A 20,182-nucleotide genomic window follows, 5' to 3' on the forward strand; every position below is an offset into this window, starting at 1 on the left:
AATATACCCAAATATCTAATAGGTTTGGTTGTTATCTGTTGGAGGGATAGTGGGATACATACTGCCTTAGCATTAAACAACAAAATCTTAGTCTTGGCTTGATTTAACCTATACCCCCCTATTCGTGTAAAAGCTTGTTTTTCATCAAATGCATTTTGGATGTTTAACAAGTCTGATAATAAATAAAGAATAACATCATTTGCGAATAGTATGATCTTAGGCATCGCATTCAAGGGGGGTAGTATACCGAGATTATTGAGGATTTTGATTGTCAGAAGTTTTATAAATAATGAAAATAAAAGAGGGGATAGCAGGCATCCCTGTCTAGTCCCACGTTTGATCTTTACGAGCCCTAGCTCTTCATTATTTATCCAATTTATGCTTCTGACCCAACATAAAGCTCTCTTAGCATTTTAACCAGCTGTACGGGGAGCGAGAATTTTTGTTTTATAAAAAACAAGGCCTATTAGTGAACAAGGTTGAACGTTTTTTCCGCATCGAGCTTGCTGACAGACAGGAAATCGATTGCTTTTGTTACAAAATAGGTGTTTGAGGCCATCAATCTGTGTGGTAGGAAACCTATTTGATCCAAATGGACCACCTGTTATGCACTCGGGGCCAATCTTACTGCCCATATTTACTTAAATATTTTACAGTCTACGTATAATAGACTGGAAGCACACCACTACAGCTTCCTTGAATTTTTTTGATATGGCTTCGCCATCTTTTATCAGTTTAAAAACATTTTTTTAAGAAAAGGTAGAAGTATTGCCTGGAAGGTCTTATAGACTTCTACAGGTAATCCACCATTTCCTGCAGTTTGTGCATTAGCCATAGTTTTTAGTACGTTGCTAACTTCCACTTGTGAGGTAGGCTTGATGAGAGAATCCTTCTAGCTATTTGAAACACAAGGTAACTGCAAAGATTCAAAATACTGTACGAGTAATTAAAAATCTATATCCTGCGCTTCCTCGTAGGTTTTTAAAATGCGGAAGGAATACCTAGGTAATCTTGTCATTTGAATATTCTACTATACCCGTTTTGGGATCTCTACTCCAATTAACTACATTTTTACTACTTTACACTTTAGTAGCCCAAGCCAGATAACGTCCTATATGTTGGCTTTCCTAATAGAGTTTTTGTTTAGAAGCCTTGCTGCCCTTGATCTCCTCTAATTAAAAAATGGACCTCAATTTTTCTTTCTCTATCCCTAAATCTTGCAGACAAGCAGTTTTCTGGCATTTCGCACTGGCCTTATTTAACTTATCCTTCGATCTTCCAATAGCTGACTGCAATGTCAGAACTGCTTGTGCTCATTCTTTAGTAGGAAAAAGAACAATTGATGGACAGAATACAGAACAATGTCATACATTCACCCCAGTACAGAGATCTAGGCCTAAATCCATCATTCTTTTTTTTTTTGTTTGCTCACCATGCCATTCCAGTTTGGACCCAGCCATATGCAAATCAGACTTGACCCTGCGCCCAATGGGAACAGTCCAGCCCGAACTTCCAGGCCAGGTCCTCCTTGGACTGGAAACAAGCATCCTAGGACCGGTTTCGGGGTTACAGCCCTCATCAGCCAGGATAGCTTGACGCCAGTGGCATGGAGAGCACGGGACTCACGTCTGAGCATACCCGTCCCACTCGGGGTGACAAATGCAAAAAGAACAATTGATGGACAGAATGCAGAACAATGTCATACATTCACCCCAGTAGGGAGATCTGGGCCTAAATTTATCATTTTTTTGCTCACCATGCCATTCCAGTTTGGACCCAGCCATATACAAATCAGTCTTGACCCTGCGCCCAATGGGAACAGTCCAGCCTGAACTGCCAGGTCAGGTCATCCCCGGACTGGAAACAAGCATTCTAGGACCGGTTTCGGGCTTACAGCCCTCATCAGCCAGGATAGCTCGACTCCAGTGGCATGGAGAGCACAGGACTCACGTCTGAGCAAACCCGCCCCACTCGGAACCCGAAACCGGTCCCAGGATATTTGTTTCCGGTCCAGGGAAGACATGGCTTGGCAGTTCGGCCTGGACTGTTCCCATGAGGTACAGGGTCAGACTGATTTGCATATGGCCATGTCTGAACTGGGAAGGTGGAGTGAGCTAAAGAATGATGATAGATTAAACCCACCATTTCCTGCAGTTTGTGCGTTAGCCATAGTTTTTAGTACGTTGCTAACTTCCACTTGTGAGGTAGGCTTGATGAGAGAATCCTTCTAGCTATTTGAAACACAAGGTAACTGCAAAGATTCAAAATACTGTACGAGTAATTAAAAATCTATATCCTGCGCTTCCTCGTAGGTTTTTAAAATGCGGAAGGAATACCTAGGTAATCTTGTCATTTGAATATTCTACTATACCCGTTTTGGGATCTCTACTCCAATTAACTACATTTTTACTACTTTACACTTTAGTAGCCCAAGCCAGATAACGTCCTATATGTTGGCTTTCCTAATAGAGTTTTTGTTTAGAAGCCTTGCTGCCCTTGATCTCCTCTAATTAAAAAATGGCCCTCAATTTTTCTTTCTCTATCCCTAAATCTTGCAGACAAGCAGTTTTCTGGCATTTCGCACTGGCCTTATTTAACTTATCCTTCGATCTTCCAATAGCTGTCTGCAATGTCAGAACTGCTTGTGCTCATTCTTTAGTAGGAAAAAGAACAATTGATGGACAGAATACAGAACAATGTCATACATTCACCCCAGTACAGAGATCTAGGCCTAAATCCATCATTCTTTTTTTTTTTGTTTGCTCACCATGCCATTCCAGTTTGGACCCAGCCATATGCAAATCAGACTTGACCCTGCGCCCAATGGGAACAGTCCAGCCCGAACTTCCAGGCCAGGTCCTCCTTGGACTGGAAACAAGCATCCTAGGACCGGTTTCGGGGTTACAGCCCTCATCAGCCAGGATAGCTTGACGCCAGTGGCATGGAGAGCACGGGACTCACGTCTGAGCATACCCGTCCCACTCGGGGTGACAAATGCAAAAAGAACAATTGATGGACAGAATGCAGAACAATGTCATACATTCACCCCAGTAGGGAGATCTGGGCCTAAATTTATCATTTTTTTGCACACCATGCCATTCCAGTTTGGACCCAGCCATATGCAAATCAGTCTTGACCCTGCGCCCAATGGGAACAGTCCAGCCTGAACTGCCAGGTCAGGTCATCCCCGGACTGGAAACAAGCATTCTAGGACCGGTTTCGGGCTTACAGCCCTCATCAGCCAGGATAGCTCGACTCCAGTGGCATGGAGAGCACAGGACTCACGTCTGAGCAAACCCGCCCCACTCGGAACCCGAAACCGGTCCCAGGATAGTTGTTTCCGGTCCAGGGAAGACATGGCTTGGCAGTTCGGCCTGGACTGTTCCCATGAGGTACAGGGTCAGACTGATTTGCATATGGCCATGTCTGAACTGGAAAGGTGGAGTGAGCTAAAGAATGATGATAGATTAAACCCAGATCAGTTGACTGGGGGTGAGTGTTTGATTTACTCAAACGCTCCGTCATCATCCCATTTGGTATCGCTTCATTCTTTACTAGCCATAGCCATGTAATCAATTTTCTAGCCTCTAAAAGCGGCTTTAAAACCTTTTAAACAAAGAATACCTTAGTTGAATTCCCATTTGTTTCGAAAAACTTTTTTTATAAAAAGCTGCATTTCTTTGATCCAATCCAAATCTTCAAGATCCAAATCTTCAAGAAGAGATTTATCAAAGTGCCAACGACTACTGTTTCTCACCCCAGACCTATCTAATTTGACTATTGCGGAACCTGCAGAGTGGTCAGAAAATTAGTTTGTAATAATCTCTGACTCCCCTCTAATCAACCATTTGTCAATTAGAAACAAATCTATTTAAGAGGCCATCTTGAACCTAGAAGAATAACAAGTTTATTGTGAATGTCCTAAATGGTCTTGACGCAATGGGTCCAAGAGGGTCAGTTCATGTTTCATCCTATTAATCAGCTTAGTTGTTTTAGGCGTGAATTGCTTCTTGGCTTTTTTGGGGGTATTGAGCCCAATATATTGAATATAGTTAAAATCCCCTCCCAATATTATTGATCCATCCAAAGAAATTAATATATCATAAATTTGCTGTACCGCCTCCGTATCAACAAATCTGAGACCATAATAATTTATGAGATTGAGCAATAACCCCTTCAGCTTCATTTTTAACCAAATCCATCGACCTTGGGGTACTGCGCTGCCCTATCAATCAGCTGGTTAAAGACAATGATGTCGTCAGTAGGTGACAGCTTTGTTGGGTATGAGGGGACATCAGGGATGGGATGCGTGTCATATGGATCAGTTGGCTCTGCCCATGGTTAATTTTGAGGGTTAGGATCCTCTGGGTAGTTATAATCATATTGAGGATCTTCCCCTGTGTCACCCTCATTGTCCCCAGACTGAGAAGGAGAGTAAGGAGCAAAAGGTGTAGTAGGCATAGTAGGATAGAAAGGAATGAAGGGTCTAGAGGGAGAAGTCCCAAAGTCCTTCTTCAGAGGAATGGGGGAATGAGAGCCCGTGTCCAATGGTCTCTTCTTTCTGTGTAGTATTGTGACTTTACCAGTCTCAGGGTTTATATATATTTTTGCCTGGTCGTCAGATGGATCTGGATGGAAGAGTCCTTCTTCCACTGTCCGTGGCTGTGTCTTTGACTTCTTTGGCTTAGTCGGTTGTGGATCGACTATTCCTTCCGGGTCGACAACCTCTCTTGGTTCGACAACTTTCGGTGCCTTATTGGATTTTCTTGTTTCGGCCCCCTTGTTCGGGTTGACCAGTGATTGCGGATCGACCGGGTGTTTAGGGTTGATACGCTTCTTGTGCTCTACAGGCTTTTTTGAGTGACTGTCCTTTGTCGAGTCGATGTCTTTTTTTGGATCGACCGGTCTTTTTGGAGCACTTGTCCTTGGTTCGGTAGCCTTCTCTGGGTGGACCACAGGCTTCGGTACGGAGCCCTTTGCGTTGGCGACCTTCTTCGGGTCAACGGCCTTCGGCAACGCTGCCCTTTTTGGCTCGACGGCCTTCTTCGGGTCGGCGCCCTTTGGTTCAGTGACCTTCTTTGGCTCAACGGCTTTCTTCGGTTCGGCTCTTTTTGGCTCGACGGCCTTCTTTGGTTCGACACCCTTTGGCTCGACTGCCTTCTTCGGGTCGATGCCCTTAGGCCGTACAGCCTTCTTCGGTTCGACGCCCTTCGGGTCGACGACCTTTTTGGGTTCTAGAGCCTTCTGAGGGATAACGTTACTCAGCCCTGGGGTCTCTGAAGGCTTAGTCTTTGGTTTCAGAGCCGAGCCGGACGGCGGGGCTGCGGAATGTTTCTTTGGATCTTGGCTAAGGCCTTTAGGCGATGCCTCGACCGGTGCCTTCGGTAACGGGGTAATCGTGTCGGGGGCAGTGTACTCGCGATTTGCCCCGGTGGGATCTCGTCATCGGAGTCCGATTGGTCCTCGATGGTGACGATCTCTAGGTCCAAATCTGCCGCTTCTGGAAGTTCTTGGTCATCATCGAAGATGTTGTCTGGTTCCGGAGCATGTCGCTGCATCTCTTGCGTAGCGGCCCGTCGAATCCGGATGGTTTTCTTCGAACGGAATTGGGCACAGGCTAGGCAGGTTTCTTCCTTATGGTCTGGTGATAGGCACTTGTTGCATACTAAGTGTTTGTCAGTATGCGGGAACTTGGAGTGGCATTGTAGGCACCGTTTGAACGGGCTCCTTTCCATCGACAGCAGGCTCACGTGGCATCGAAAAGGCCCAACGGCCTGCGTCGACGACCGGTCCGAGATGGAAAGTTCTATCGAGTCAATAAGTACTGAGCGAGAACAACACCATTGAAGTCGAAGGCCTTTTGGCCTTTAGAAAAGTTTAGTTTCGATTCCGAAGTTGGAGTATAGGAATAACATCCGAACCCAATGGCGGAAAACAATCTGAGGATGGAGAAGATGCCCATGCGCACTGTAGTCCAGGGGAGGAGTCACCTATCTCGTGATACGTCGTAGACTCTTCCAGGACAACAAGGTGCAATCATCCGGACCCAACACTAGGCGGCGATCTATGCACAGTTATGATTTCAGCAACCCACATGCCTCGAACAGTCATATTTTGCAAAACAGTAAAAGATTTCTGTTGAATAGATCTGGAGAGTACTTGCTCTTTGATCCCAAAGTCTGAAAAGTTAACCAAGATAGCTTGAGGATATTTAGTACCTGGTGACTGGTGGAGAGGTGCTCTATATGCCTGCATAATCGTCAAATCTTCTGGTGCTGAAGGTATAAAATATGTTTTTTAATCTCCATCGTCTTGAGTTCATCACTAGTTCAGAGATTTTATTTAACTCAGGGGAAATACGAGATTGAACTAGTGCCAACTTCTCTTCGATATCAGAAATTCTTTGCTCAGCTTCGTGTATTTGCTTTGGCAGTGCCAACAAGTTATCTTCTATCTTGGACAGTATTTGGTTTATCATCTCTGTATCTAGGGCTTTTTGCACCTTTAATCCTCATATCTCAGTTAAAATGATATCAAGTACTGTTTTTATTGGCTCTGGTAGTGATTCCTGAGTAACACTGGGAATTTTAATGCATGATTCTTGCGGCCAGCCCTGGGGCTCCATAACAGGTCCGTCTTGATGACAAGGGTCCTGCACTGGAATGTCCCCGATTAGCGGTTCTTCTGAAGTCTTCAGAACAAACCGATCGATAGAACTTGGGCCCTCTGCCTCATTTCGAGAGGCGTTCCCCATTGTGGTCGATGGGAACCCCAATGCACCTGACATCATAGTGCTTGTAGAGTCTCCTACCGCTTATTTCAAATTAGCATCAGTATGGACATCCACATAAGCATTCTTTAGAAATATTTTCTGGAATAGTGGGAAAGTTTTAGCTTTTGATGAGGGCACCACCTCTTCCCCCTTAGCGTACTCCTCATTCGCCATATATGACATTGGGCCCAGCTGGGCTCGTGAAGGAGTTGAACCATCAGAGCCCCTAGAAGTGAAGATGGAGTTATGCATTTCCTCTAGTTCCCTTCCACAATGCTTAAATTGTGTAGTGGTGCACCTTAAACATTGCCCTCGCCCTCACCAACAGACCCTGCAGGATTCTCCATCTGTTTGTCACGCCATACGGCAACTCGACATTGTGAGGCTTTCTTTCGCTGTTTTGCAGGTACCGGAGTGGTGAGCTTAGGGCGCAGTTGTCACATGACAGTGGGCTGCATAAATTAGGGGTAGCATCTAGCGTGCATTGCAGCAAATGCTTAGTGCCTTTAGAAGTTCTCCTTGGCAACAACAACAAAGCAACAGCACCATATATTTTAGTATCGTTATTCATCAGCGTAATTGGGCGATATGACCCTGGCTCAGTTGCCGGCTTCCCTTTTTTTAATATTAGAACTATATCCGCACCCCCCCAAGACTTTGGGATAGACTCACCCAGCTGAGCGGCTTGAATCGTTTTGCTCAAGTCTTTTTTAAATTCAGATTTAAAAATAACCCTTCCTTATCTAGCATGGTTTTCTCAGGAGTTATATTTCAAGACTGGGAGAGGCGGGGGATAAGAAAGATCGGAGATATGTTGGGAGGTCACGGCATATTACAATTTACAGAATTACAGAACAGATATAATTTGAACACAAAACACTTTTTCAAATACCTCCAAATAAGAAGCTGTATATCAAATAAAAAAGGGGGATCATTGGGCTTTGAAAGAACTATAATGATGGATCTTATAGAAGATGGCTCCGATTGTACTATAAAGAGATTTTATTTGGAAATGACAAAACTAAAGAAAGATGATTTGGAGAAATGGATAGATAAATGGTCTACAGATCTGGACATAGCTAGGGATATTTTTACGGAGTCATTAGAAATGGGAGGAAAATTGTTGTGCTCATCATCCCTACAGGCTCAACACTATAAAATTTTATATCATTTGTACTATACACCTGGAAAAATTGCTCAATGGGGGGTCTATCTGAAACTACCTGTTTTAGGTGTAGCAGTGCAGAGGCGGATTTGATACATATCTTCTCGCTCTGCCCACAATTAGACAGGGTAAAACAGGATATTGGGAATTTTTTCCAGAACGCATTATTAACTACAATAGAATTAAATCCAGCTGTTATGTTATTGGGGATTAGCCCTGATGGACAGCTAAATTGTAAAAACTTTTTATTTGTAGCAATGGCTATTCTTAGATTGCGAGTGGCTTCGGCATGGCTTGACCCTAATCCTCCCACCTATCATCAATGGCTGGGCAAGCTATTATCAATACAAAAACTGGAAACTGCTATCTATGCTAGGAAGGGAAAAAAGGGTAAGAAACTGGGTATGCAAATTTGGGATTCTTTCATTCGGTGGAAGTTAGGAACCGATCACTGAAAAAATGAAGAATTTAATATATTGAATATTGTGTATATTGCAATAACTAGGTATGATTTTGTATAATATGGTTTTATATCTCTGTTGTATATATGAATTTGTGCTCTACGATTATGTACCCTATTGTGCCCTGCTCATGTTATAAGGGAAAAAATGGGGAAAAATTCTTCAATAAAAATACTTTAAAATAAAAAAAAACAAAGCAACAGCACCTACCTCGAGGGGTTTCCTCCCCCGCCCCTTCAGACCTTCATGGGTATACGGGTTTTGAAAAAACTGCACTGCTCCAGTAAAAGGCTCTGCACATCTCCAATCTGTGTCCCGGGGACCAAAAATACCTTCAAAGCCTATAAGTAGTGGCTGTATCCACCAGCAGATAAAACTCAGGCTCTAGATCAGAGCTCCTTCGGTATTGCCATCGGCCTCAGCCATGGAAGCCTACGTGTGACGTCAGATGTTTGACAGTAGCAGCAGGGTGGAGTTAGGAGAAACCAGTGCGGCAAGCGTCAGCAGCAGGACATGGGGCAGCCGCTGCCAATGCATCTTGTAGAGCTTCAATCAGTCCATAAACTCATTGTTACTCCCATACAGAACTGCCTCAGAGCTTTCGAAGTTCTGAATTTAGGTGTCTCAAGCTGCAGTGAACCTTCAATTCTTAAGAGCTAGTTTTTCCGACAATATTTTCAGTAAGTCGACAGATGTTGAGGTCTTTTCTGATGAATTTTTTTATACGCCAGAAATCCTTGCTTCAAATGGTAGCCAGTGAAGCTCTCATAATATTGGTGAGAGGTGGTACAGTTTTTGCATGCAAGACTTGTTTAGGTTTTGGCGAGAAACCTTTCTAATCAATGCCAGTGAAGAGACCAGGAGTTCATATAGGGTGGAATTTCCACAGTCAATTTGATAGATTATTAGCTGCTGGGTTTAGGGGTAGCAGGTGTGTTTTTCTAAATTTTCTTTAACAACTGTAAGTGGAGATTGGATGACTGGGACATTTTTTTCTATTAGGTAGAAACATTAAGATAGTATTCGGTGGTGAAGCCTGATTGTACCATAGCTGACAGATTCGGTGAGAGGCCTTCTAAGTTTAATTTTGCAATTTAATTTAAAAGGGATGAGGTGGGAATATGTTTTGGATTCAATTTCAGGAGGTTATCAGGCATCAAGTTCTGCATTTGTATCAGATCAAGATGAGAGAAAACATTCCAAGTAAGTTAAATAATGCTGGGGACAGTATTGTTTCTTGAAGAACTCCACAGGTCACAGTGGTTAACAATTTTCATCAGGGATGTGTTGGAATAGTAATGAGGAAAACATGTTTAGTACCGGATTCTGGAACCCCACTCAATATTTCAGACTATCAAGACGTTTTTCCTGGTCAGCCATATGGAGCACTTTAGATAGCTCTAGTACGGTAAGAAGGAATGCAGGCACTTCATCATCATCGTTTTACTTTATTCGGTCATTCGTACAAAACACCATCAATGTATACAAAAGATAAAAACACAGCTATATATACAATTAAAATAGTGTTAAACCATTTGGAGCATGAGTACCGATGACATCCCAAAACAGGGTAAAAGAACATATAAAAATTCATCCTACTTTGTCAAGCTAAAAAAGAGAGTGTTACACAGTCTACCAATCATTTAGAGTACTGGACCATGTATATGAACTTGGTTTTTAAAATACATGTACAACGTAGGGGGGGAAAAGGATTAAAAATGACTTTGTTACTATAATAAAAACTTTTTACGGATCAACCAAAAGGAAAATGAATAAGAGCAAATACTATTAGCCCTGATGTATCAGATTTTAAGATCCTAAATGCGATCTAGTGCTTCCTAGCTTCCAGATTGAGACATAGTGGTCTAATCCATTTCCTGCGCAGCTGCCTATACTTTGTACAAAAAAGCAAGATGTGTTCTTCAGACTCGTGAGCTTCACAGCTATCAGGACAAAGATCTAAAACCAGGCCAGTCGCCCCTTTCCCCAGAAATTTCTGAAGCAGGTTACCATATCTGAATCTAACATACAGGCTCTTGGCAAGAGGGGGTGTAATCAAATCGAGAAAGGGTTCAAACAAAAAGCTTGTTTTAACATTTAAAAAGTTAGATATTAGCTGTCCACTACCTTGGTTGTTGATATATAGCCCCCCTATTACACTCCAATACGTAGCTTTGAGGGTCAGAATATCACGTTTGATGGCCTTTTCTGGGTGCTCCCACAAGACAGTCAGGTTCAGTAGGTTACACCATTTGGCAATATGTCTGAACCACGGTAGTTGTTTTCCCCGATATAGTGCTAGGACCTCTCGTAAAGAATTACGATAATCAATTAATTGCAGGGTGGTACAAAAGCGCAGCCAATAAGTTAGAGGTCTCAGGGCAGCTAAATCGCCTATTCTTTTTATCCCTAGATCACAAAAAAGTGGGGTGAGTGGTGTTGTGATAGGTCGCGAGATAAGAGCCCTTACGAAACTATTCTCGCATATTATTAGTTTATTTACTGAGTTAAATCCCCATATCTCTGCTCCGTATAAGGCACCACTTTGGGCTTTTGCACGATAAATTACAAGGGCCGGTGAAAGAGGTTGGGTATATGATTGTTTTAAGAATCTTAGTACTGATTTCGATCTTTGGCACAGTATCAGGGAATTCTTCCTCAGCTGATATTCCCAGCTAAGTGTCTCACTTAAACCTATGTCCAAATAATCAAAACTGTTTACCCGCTTCAATGGCTCTTGTAGAACCTTAACCTCTCTTACGCCTCCCCGTACTTTTCCGAACACCATAAATTTAGTTTTAGCAGTGTTCAATTCCAATTTCCTCTCATTGCAAAAGCTCAGAAATGTATCCAGTAGTGCCTGTAGACCCATGAGAGTTGTAGATATTAATAAGGAGTCATCTGCAAAGAGCAGGATGGGGACTTTTACATCATTCATCGTAGGGGCACCGTTCTTACAGCCCATTAGACAACTAACCACATAGTTGATAAACAGCGAAAACAGTGTGGGGGCGAGAAGACACCCTTGACGCACACCTCGCTGGATTGAAATCCTCTCTGTCAATTCCCCATTTTTCCCCCACCTGACCTGGGCATAATCGTCCTTATGCAATAGGGCAATTATGGAAACCAGATATTCCAGGGCCCCCTGTTCAAGCATGGTCTTCCACAATAGATTACACCGAACCAAGTTGAAAGCGGCTCGCAGGTCCACAAATGCTACGTAGAGCCGCTGTTTCCTGAGTAGCACGTATTTCCATGCCAACAAGGAAAACCTGAAGGCTTGGTCGCACATGCTAATTTTTGCACGGAAGCCCGCTTGGGCTGGGGACAACACCTTGTTGGCATCCATCCATTGTTGGAGTGTATCTAAAACTTGCCTAGCCAAAATTTTCTGAAGATTGTGATTAGACTGATGGGTCTATAATCGGAAGGGATAGCAGGATCTCCTTTTTTAAAGAAAGTTATTACCTCTGCTCCCCTCCATGTTTACGGAATATCCCCACCAGCCAATATACTGTTAGACAGAAGATTTATGTATGGTCCCCAAATCATTGGTTCTGATTTATATAGATCCCCCGGTATCAAATCTGGTCCTGGGGCTTTACCTGCTTTTAATTTACTGATTGCAGACATGGTATCCTCTAAACTAACAAGCATTTGCAATGCAATAGGTCTCGCATTAGGAAAGTTTGAGGTATTGGTATTGTAAATGACACATTTTTTATTTATGTGTTGGTTTTGAAAATAGCAAAATTAATAGATTTGTCATTTACAATGCCAATAGTTTTAACTTTCGCAAACGTGACACCTATAGCATTTGTAATGCAATATGTGTTGTATTTACATGACTTAGATGTATTAATATTACAAATAACAATGGCTTTTATTTTTTTTTATAATTAATACTTAAATAAAAGTTATTGTAATTTATAATGGCAATAGCTTAAACTTTTGAAAATAACTTTTGGGAAGATTATGTTCAGTGTATTTTATTGTGATGAAAATCCAAGAACAGAAGTGAAATATTAACATCTTTTTGTGACATTTGTAATAAAGCTTGAAACATTGAGAGAACATATTAGAACCAGTTGTTGAATGGTTGCACAGAGTAATGCTGTGGCCTTCAGTGGTGCTGAGTGATGCTGTGGCATTTAGTGGTGCTGTAGCGTTGAGTGGTGCTGAGTAATGCTGTGGCGTTGAGTGATGCTGTGGCGCTGAGTGATGCTGTGGCGTTGAGTGGTGCTGTGGCGTTGAGTGGTGCTGTGGCGTTGAGTGGTGCTGTGGCGTTGAGTGGTGCTGTGGCGTTGAGTGGTGCTGTGGCGTTGAGTGGTGCTGTGGCGTTGAGTGATGCTGTGGCGTTGAGTGATGTTGTGGCGTTGAGTGGTGTTGTGGTGTTAAGTGGTGTTGTGGCGTTGAGTGGTGCTGTGGCGTTGAGTGGTGCTGTGGCGTTGTGGGGTGCTGTGGCGTTGTAGGGTGCTGTGGCATTCAGTGGCCCTGAGTGGTGCTGTGGCGTTGAGTGGTGCTGTGGCATTGTGTGGTGCTGTGGCATTGTGTGGTGCTGTGGCGCTGAGTGGTGCTGTGGCGCTGAGTGGTGCTGTGGCGCTGAGCGGTGCTGTGGCGTTGAGTGAACTGTAGCATTGAGTGGTGCTGTGGTATTGTGGGGTGCTGTAGCATTCAGTGGTGGTGAGTGGCGCTGTGGCATTGAGCGGCGCTGTGGCACTGAGTGGCGCTGTGGCACTGAGTGGCGCTGTGGCACTGAGTGGCGCTGTGGCACTGAGTGGCGCTGTGGCACTGAGTGGCGCTCTGGCACTGAGTGGCGCTCTGGCATTGAGTGGCGCTGTGGCATTGAGTGGCGCTGTGGCATTGAGTGGTGCTGTGGCATTGAGTGGTGCTGTGGCATTGAGGGGTTGTGTTGGAGGGTGGAGTTGGAGGGATGATTTGGAGGGTGGAGTTGGAGGGATGATTTGGAGGGTGGAGTTGGAGGGTGGAGTTATTTATTATTTATGTTCTTATAGAGCGCCTGAATAAACTCCCGAAGGGGTATCTCCGCGCTTTTGCTGATGAAGAGAACACACTAATTATGCTGATCTGAATTCAAAGTGATAGATTGAGTTTAGAATTGGTATTTTAACTATTTATGAAAAGATGGGTTTTAAGGGTTTTACGGAAAGTCAGATGATGAGTGATCTGTTTTAATGGCTGGGGCAGGGAATTCCAGAGAGCTGGTCCAGTGTAGGCTAGGGCACGCCCTCCCTGCTAGATTTTTTTATTCTGGGAATCTGCAGTAGCTGGAGGTTGCTGGAACGTAGGGAGCGCCCTGGAATATAAGGCGAGAAGATTTTTGTAAGATACTTTGGGCCAGTACCTAACAGGCATTTGTGGATGACACACAAGATTTTAAACTTGATGCGTTGCCGCAGCGGGAGCCAGTGTAGTTTAGCCAGTAGAGGGCGGGAGGGAGTCCTAGGTGGAACATTTAGGACTAACCTTGCCGCAGTGTTCTGGACTATTTGCAATTTGTTAATCAGTTCTTCATTAGTTGATTGAAGAAGGCCATTGCAATAGTCCAGTCTGCTAGTGACTAATGCCTGGACCAAGGTCTTCCTATGTCTGTCAGGTAGATATGGAAACACCCTTCTCAACAGCCCGATGGTCCTAAAACAGGTACCGGCAACCTGGTTTACTTGATCTTTAAGTGTAAGGGCTTGATCTAATAGCACTCCCAGGTTCTTCACGGTCTGTTTGGGATTAGGAACAGGTCCAAGTTCCAGGGGCCACCATTCGGGGGACCACAGTGTCACTGCTTCCCCAAATAACAGAACTTCCATTTTGCCTACGTTGCACTGTAGGCAATTTTTGGCCATCCATTCTGACGCTGCCCTCATTCCGTCTGCAAATGATTTTATTAGAGCAGGTGTGAAGGTTTTAAAAGGGAACAGAAGTTGGGTGTCATCGGCATAGGATACCGGGGTGAACTCAAAGGATCTCACTAAGTCAGCCAGGGGGGACACGTACACATTAAATAATGTGGGGCTTAGGCATGAGCCCTGTGGCACTCCCCTGGTGAGCTCTCTAGAGATGGATTTATGAGAGCCCAACCTGACTTCTTGTGAACGGCCAGATAGAAAACTCTCCATCCAGGACAATGCTACGCCTCCTAATCCCACATCCCTCAGACGACCGAGAAGCACTTCATGTGACACCGTATCAAAGGCAGCGGATAAATCCAACAGCACCAGAATCATCGATCCCCCTTCACATCAAGTGTCATCCTGATGTTGTTGGTCACTGCTAGGAGGGCTGATTCGGTGTTGTGGTTGGGCCTGAATCCAGATTGTGAATGGTCCAGGCCCTCCGTTGCCTCGATGTACTTTGATAGGTGAGTATTCACGTGCTTCTCGGTCATCTTACTGATGTATGGCAGGAGGGAGATGGGGCGTAGGTTAGAGAGATCTGTCCATGGAGATGCCGCTTTTTTCCTTATAGGGTTCACCACCGCTGTCTTCCACTCCCTTGGGACTTGTCCTTTTGTCAAAGAGATGTTTATTACTGACTGGATGGAAGGTCCTAGGAGGGTGCTCAGAGGGGCAATCATTTTTGCTGGAAGGAGGTCATTGGGGGACCCCGATTTTAGGTGGCTGATAAGAGGGGGAAGATCTAGGTCACCAACTTGTGGGAAGGTCAGAAGTGAGTTATAGTTTAATTTAGGTGGATTGTTTGGTAGAGAGATCATAGTTCTTGCTGTTTTTGAGGCTGTTATTTTATCATAGATGAGGTTGATTTTATCCTCAAAGAACCCCGAAATCTCATCACAGAGTGTTTGAGAGAATTCATCAGGGCTCTCGCAGGCTGTAGGTTTAACAAAGCTCTGCAGTATTTTGAACAGCTCCCTTGGACAGTTACCCGCCTCTACTAATTGTAGGGTGAGGCTGTTTTTCCTGGCTAGTTTAATATTTCTATAATAGGTTGACTGGGCATTTTGTAAGTTTTTCCTTTTCTCCTCATTTTTTGATTTTCTCCATGCCTTTTCTAGTCGCCTACATTTCTGTTTCTCCAATCTAAGATCTTGTGTATACCAGTTTTCTTGCTTATTGGGGGGGTATTGCTTATGGAGTTTTAGTGGAGCCAGAATATAAATAGCTGATTTCAATGAGTTGTTAAATCTATCCAATGCAGTGTCTACTGAATCATTATCTGTAAACATTGGTTGTTTCCAGTTTTCCTGCAGCTTATCCACCGTTATTTTGTGCCACTGTCGGCGCCAAATTGGTGGAAGTGGTGTTTTTGTCAAAGATTTAAACGGGCCTATCAACATGAACTCAATCAAGAAGTGATCGGACCATTGAATTTCTTTTGCAGGTGAACATCTGATTTTGGTGCAATTGGAAAATAGTGAGTCTAGGGTGTGACCTCCTGTATGGGTAGCGCCGCTATTTATTGCTATCAACCCCAGGCTGGATAAGTCGCCCGTTAATGAGATGGTTTCAGGATGTAGGATTTTGATTTGGATGGTGTAGTTGGAGGGTGGAGTTGGAGGGTGTAGTTGGATGGTGGAGTTAGAGGGTGTAGTCGGAGGGTGAACGGGTGAAATGGTGAGTGGGTGAATGGATGGATGAAAGGGTGGATGGAGAGTGGGTGGATGGATGGATGAAAGTGTGGAAGGCTGTATGGATGGACGGTTGAAATGGTGGGTGAATGAATGGATGGATGAAAGTGTGGATGTATGGAGAGTGGGTTGATGGATGGATGAATGAAGGGTGAATGAAAGTGGAAGGAAGCGCATGACTGACTTTTGAAAAGTGCTTTCTCAACAAGCGCGAGGTTGAAATTTGACATTTTCAGTGCAATGTCAGTTGAAATTTCACATTTTCAGTGCAGTGTCACTCAAACTTTTCTATCTTAACATGAACTTTGAGTGACATCGCAAAAAAGAAAGACAAGCGCACGGTTGACATTGGACATTTTCAGTGCGATGTCACTCAAAAAAAGAAAGACAAGCGCAAGGTTGACACTGGACATTTTCAGTGCGATGTCACTCAAAAAAAGAAAGACAAGCGCAAGGTTGACATTTGACATTTTCAGTGCGATGTCACTCAAAAAAAGAAAGACAAGTGCAAGGTTGACATTGTACATTTTCAGTGCGATGTCAGTCAAAGGGTTCTATCAAAATGAACAAGCCCGCTGTTACATTTGAGTACGATGTTACATTTCAGTGCAATGTTACATTTCAGTGCGATGTCACTCAACGTTTATATTCAAAGGGTGGAAGGCTGAATGGATGGGCGGGTGAAAAGGTGGGTGGGTGAATAGATGGATGAAAGGGTGGATGAATGAAGAATGTGTGGCTGGATGAAGGATGGGTGGATGAAAGTGTGGAAGGCTGAATGGATGGACGGGTGAAATGGTGAGTATGTGAATGGATGGATGAAAGGGTGGATGAATGGAGAGTGGGTGGATGGATGGATGAATGATGGGTGGATGAAAGTGTGGAAGGCTGTATGGATGGACGGTTGAAATGGTGGGTGGATGAATGGATGGATGAAAGTGTGGAAGTATGGAGAGTGGGTGGATGGGTGGATGAATGAAAGTGGAAGGAAGCGCATGACTGACTTTTGAAAAGTGCTTTCTCAACAAGCGTGAGGTTGAAATTTGACATTTTCATTGCGATGTCCCGTTGAAATTTGACATTTTCAGTGCAATGTCAGTCAAACTTTTCTATCTTAACATGAACTTTGAGTGACATCGCAAAAAAGAAATACAAGCGCAAGGTTGACATTGGACATTTCCAGTGCGATGTCACTCAAAAAACAAGTTTGTAAAGTTATAAAAATATTAAAGTTACATGAACTGCTGTGCGGTTAAGTGTAGTTATATGTAGCAGCACGATCTGGAAATACAGCAGTTTAAAGGAAGGCATATGGGACAAATTGTATTTGGGGCTAAAATCAGCATTTTGCAATGGAAGGGGCAAGAGTCATGACTTCACAGGGGAGGGGTAGAGTAAATACATACTTGTGGCCAAAGCAATAGCAGGAGTTATAACCCCTGTATGAAATCTCAGCAGAGGTGAAAGAAGGAGTATGGATGTGGGGGTGCAGCAATGGGAGTTTAGCGTCTCTGGGGGCTATGGGAGGCTCCATTTCCAGGAGGGGGCCCTGGTGCCTGGAGCAGGGAGGGTTGCTGCGAGGCTCTGCCTCCCCTCACTTCTTGGCTCAGTTTCTGCAGGAAGTGTGTTGGGCTGAAAGTGACACTGCAGTGAATAGTGCCTGATCTGTTTGTCTGCAAAAAGCATTTTATATTATACTTTTTTTTTTATCATTGATCTGATTAAAAATAATAAACACCACAGTTTTTTACAGAGCGAACTCGACCTGACTGTATTGGGCCTTTTTACATGAGTAGCAGTTACATTACACAAAGGCAAATTCATTTTTTGGGTACGAGGAGAATCATATGATGTCAAGCAGACGCCGAGACTAGAACTTAGCTTGCCAGGTTTTAACTCATCACACCACATCCTCTCTCACATTTAAAGAGTAGAAACGCTGCGAAATATAGCAATTAGAACTCAGCGGGGGAATAGCGTGCTTTTCATTCATATATATTTACACTGCAGCAAACAATACGGGTGACATAATGCAGCTTTTAGGAAAACATGTTGCCTTACATTAATTGCTGGACCATCCAATACAATTGACAGCTTTTGGTTGTAATAAAGGAAGCTCGCACTTCTGGTGTTCCTACTATCCTGCCACAAAACGAGTAGGTGAAGCCCGCTAACTGCGTAACAAGTCCAAACCAAAACACACTCGACAAATAAGAGGAAGCCAGGGCCCGTCATCTCTCATGAAGAGAGAGTGTATCAGTTGTGCTGTACAGCTTGCTGCAATCGTCCACCAAATAAATGCAAGGGCTTTCTTAGCATGATCGTTAAGACTTGCTAGCTTCAGGTTTTGGAGAGAATGTTGAAGGCGCTTACTGATCACTCGTACAAACGGCCGCCATTGTCCCGCCTGCACTTCGAAAGTGGAAGTGGGCATGGCGTGCTGATTGTAAGCGAAGCACGCCTTTGTGCCAGTAAAGAAAGCAAGCGCGAGCCTCCATGACTGCCACAAGCTGCGAGACAGCAGGAGAGGGGAGGGAACAAAGGGAACAGGAACATGGCCAATGTGGGGGGGTGATTTTGCCAGAGGTAGAGGCCAGTCGCTTTGTAAATTTGACATCCAACTGGAACTCCCAAAAGAAACTCCAGTAAAAGACTTGGAAGGGGATAGTTAAAGGAGGGATTATTTATTGTACCCACAAAATAAATGTCTATAGGTTTGTTGTGGAGTCTCTCTATTGACTGCGGAATAGGGGTGCATGGGGAAATAAGAAATCCGGCTGGGCGTTGGGGACAGGGAATGATAATAAAAACAAGCTATTTTAACAACAAAAAATGAAACTCGAAGAAAGCACAGACTGCTCAATTCTACAGAACCGTCAGTCCTTGGGAATGAAATAACTTCCGAGTCTGTTCAGACAAATTTTTCGTTGGCTTCATTTGTGCACCAATCTGCGTTTGCATTTAACGTTTAGTTATGATACAGAGCGTCGAGTGATCAAACAGTGCACAACAGGAAGATCGCCCGAAGCTCACAGAAGCATGAAGGGACTCAACAAATTATTTATTTATTTGTAATCCCAAAGAAGTAACAGCCAGCTCGGTGTGAGGAGAAGTGAGGCCCAGCGCGCGCTGGGGAAGCTTCACGCTTGAATACCTGAGGCCGAGTGCGCGCTGGGGAAGCCACTGCCGTCCTTCCTTCTAACTTTAGAAACAGAGTATATTATTGCCATTCACAAACTTAATAGCTTTGACCTAGTAAACTTCCTGGAAGGTGTTCTAATCCCACTTCTGACAAAGGACTAGAAACGGTTTGCCTACAGAAACATTTTGGACTTTTCACATGCCACAAATGATGGATGAAATGTGGAATAGAAAAAACCCTTAAAAACTGTACTGTTTGGCCACAACATAAATATGCTACTCTCCACAGATTAATTATTCTGTTTCTTGTAATCTAGTTTTAAAACGGACTCCAAACACGGAATATAGATGCAGAAGCCGAACTTTAAAGTTGCGATGCACCACCTGGCAAATGTCAGCCATCAGCCATTTTCTGATCCTTTGATTTAAAATAGTGGCCTCAAACAACAAACAAGCTCTTGGCATTGCTGTGGGGAGGGGGGGGGGGGGGGGGGAGGAGAAATGCAAGACACGGCCTGGCAGCCGTGAAAAGTGAGAAGCAGGGGGCGGGGAGCGGATCCCTTTGAAATGAAGCTTTGAAGTGAAGCTCTCGGAGGCAGGCGGGAGCAAATGGCAAGCGTGTGCATGAGCACATGCTCTTGACGAAATCCGCAATGGTTTAGACCTTGGTTTGCCCCCAATAATCTTGTCTATTTATTCCTTGCGGAATATAGTAGACGAGACCTAAAAACTAGTAACGGTTTAATTACAGGCAGGCACTTAATCTAGAAGGTGGTGGACTTCATCAAGTACTTTGCATTGCTGTTCCGGTGATATCATCATCATCAAATATCTTTATTTCTGCCAAAGCCATAAAAGATCCAATAAAATCCAACAAGACAAATACAATAAATAAATAACACATTAAAACAACTTGATTCAATGAGACATCTAAGTTTTAGCAGCAAGAATATAAAAGGACAATACATGAAATAGTACTGCCAGGTTAATAACATTCATACAACATCCATAAGTAATTAACCATGGTGTGCTAA

The 20,182-nt window shown here is 43.8% G+C and overlaps 1 protein-coding gene across 1 annotated transcript in view; it reads right to left on the minus strand.

Moving 5' to 3' along the window:
- The window catches only part of TANGO6 (transport and golgi organization 6 homolog), a 579,124-nt gene that overhangs the window by 461,092 nt on the left and 97,850 nt on the right, over positions 1–20,182 (minus strand). The gene's annotated exons all lie outside the window — the stretch shown is intronic.

This window comes from Lissotriton vulgaris, chromosome 12, assembly GCF_964263255.1.
Source record: "Lissotriton vulgaris chromosome 12, aLisVul1.2, whole genome shotgun sequence".
NCBI classification, from domain to species: Eukaryota; Metazoa; Chordata; class Amphibia; order Caudata; family Salamandridae; genus Lissotriton; species Lissotriton vulgaris.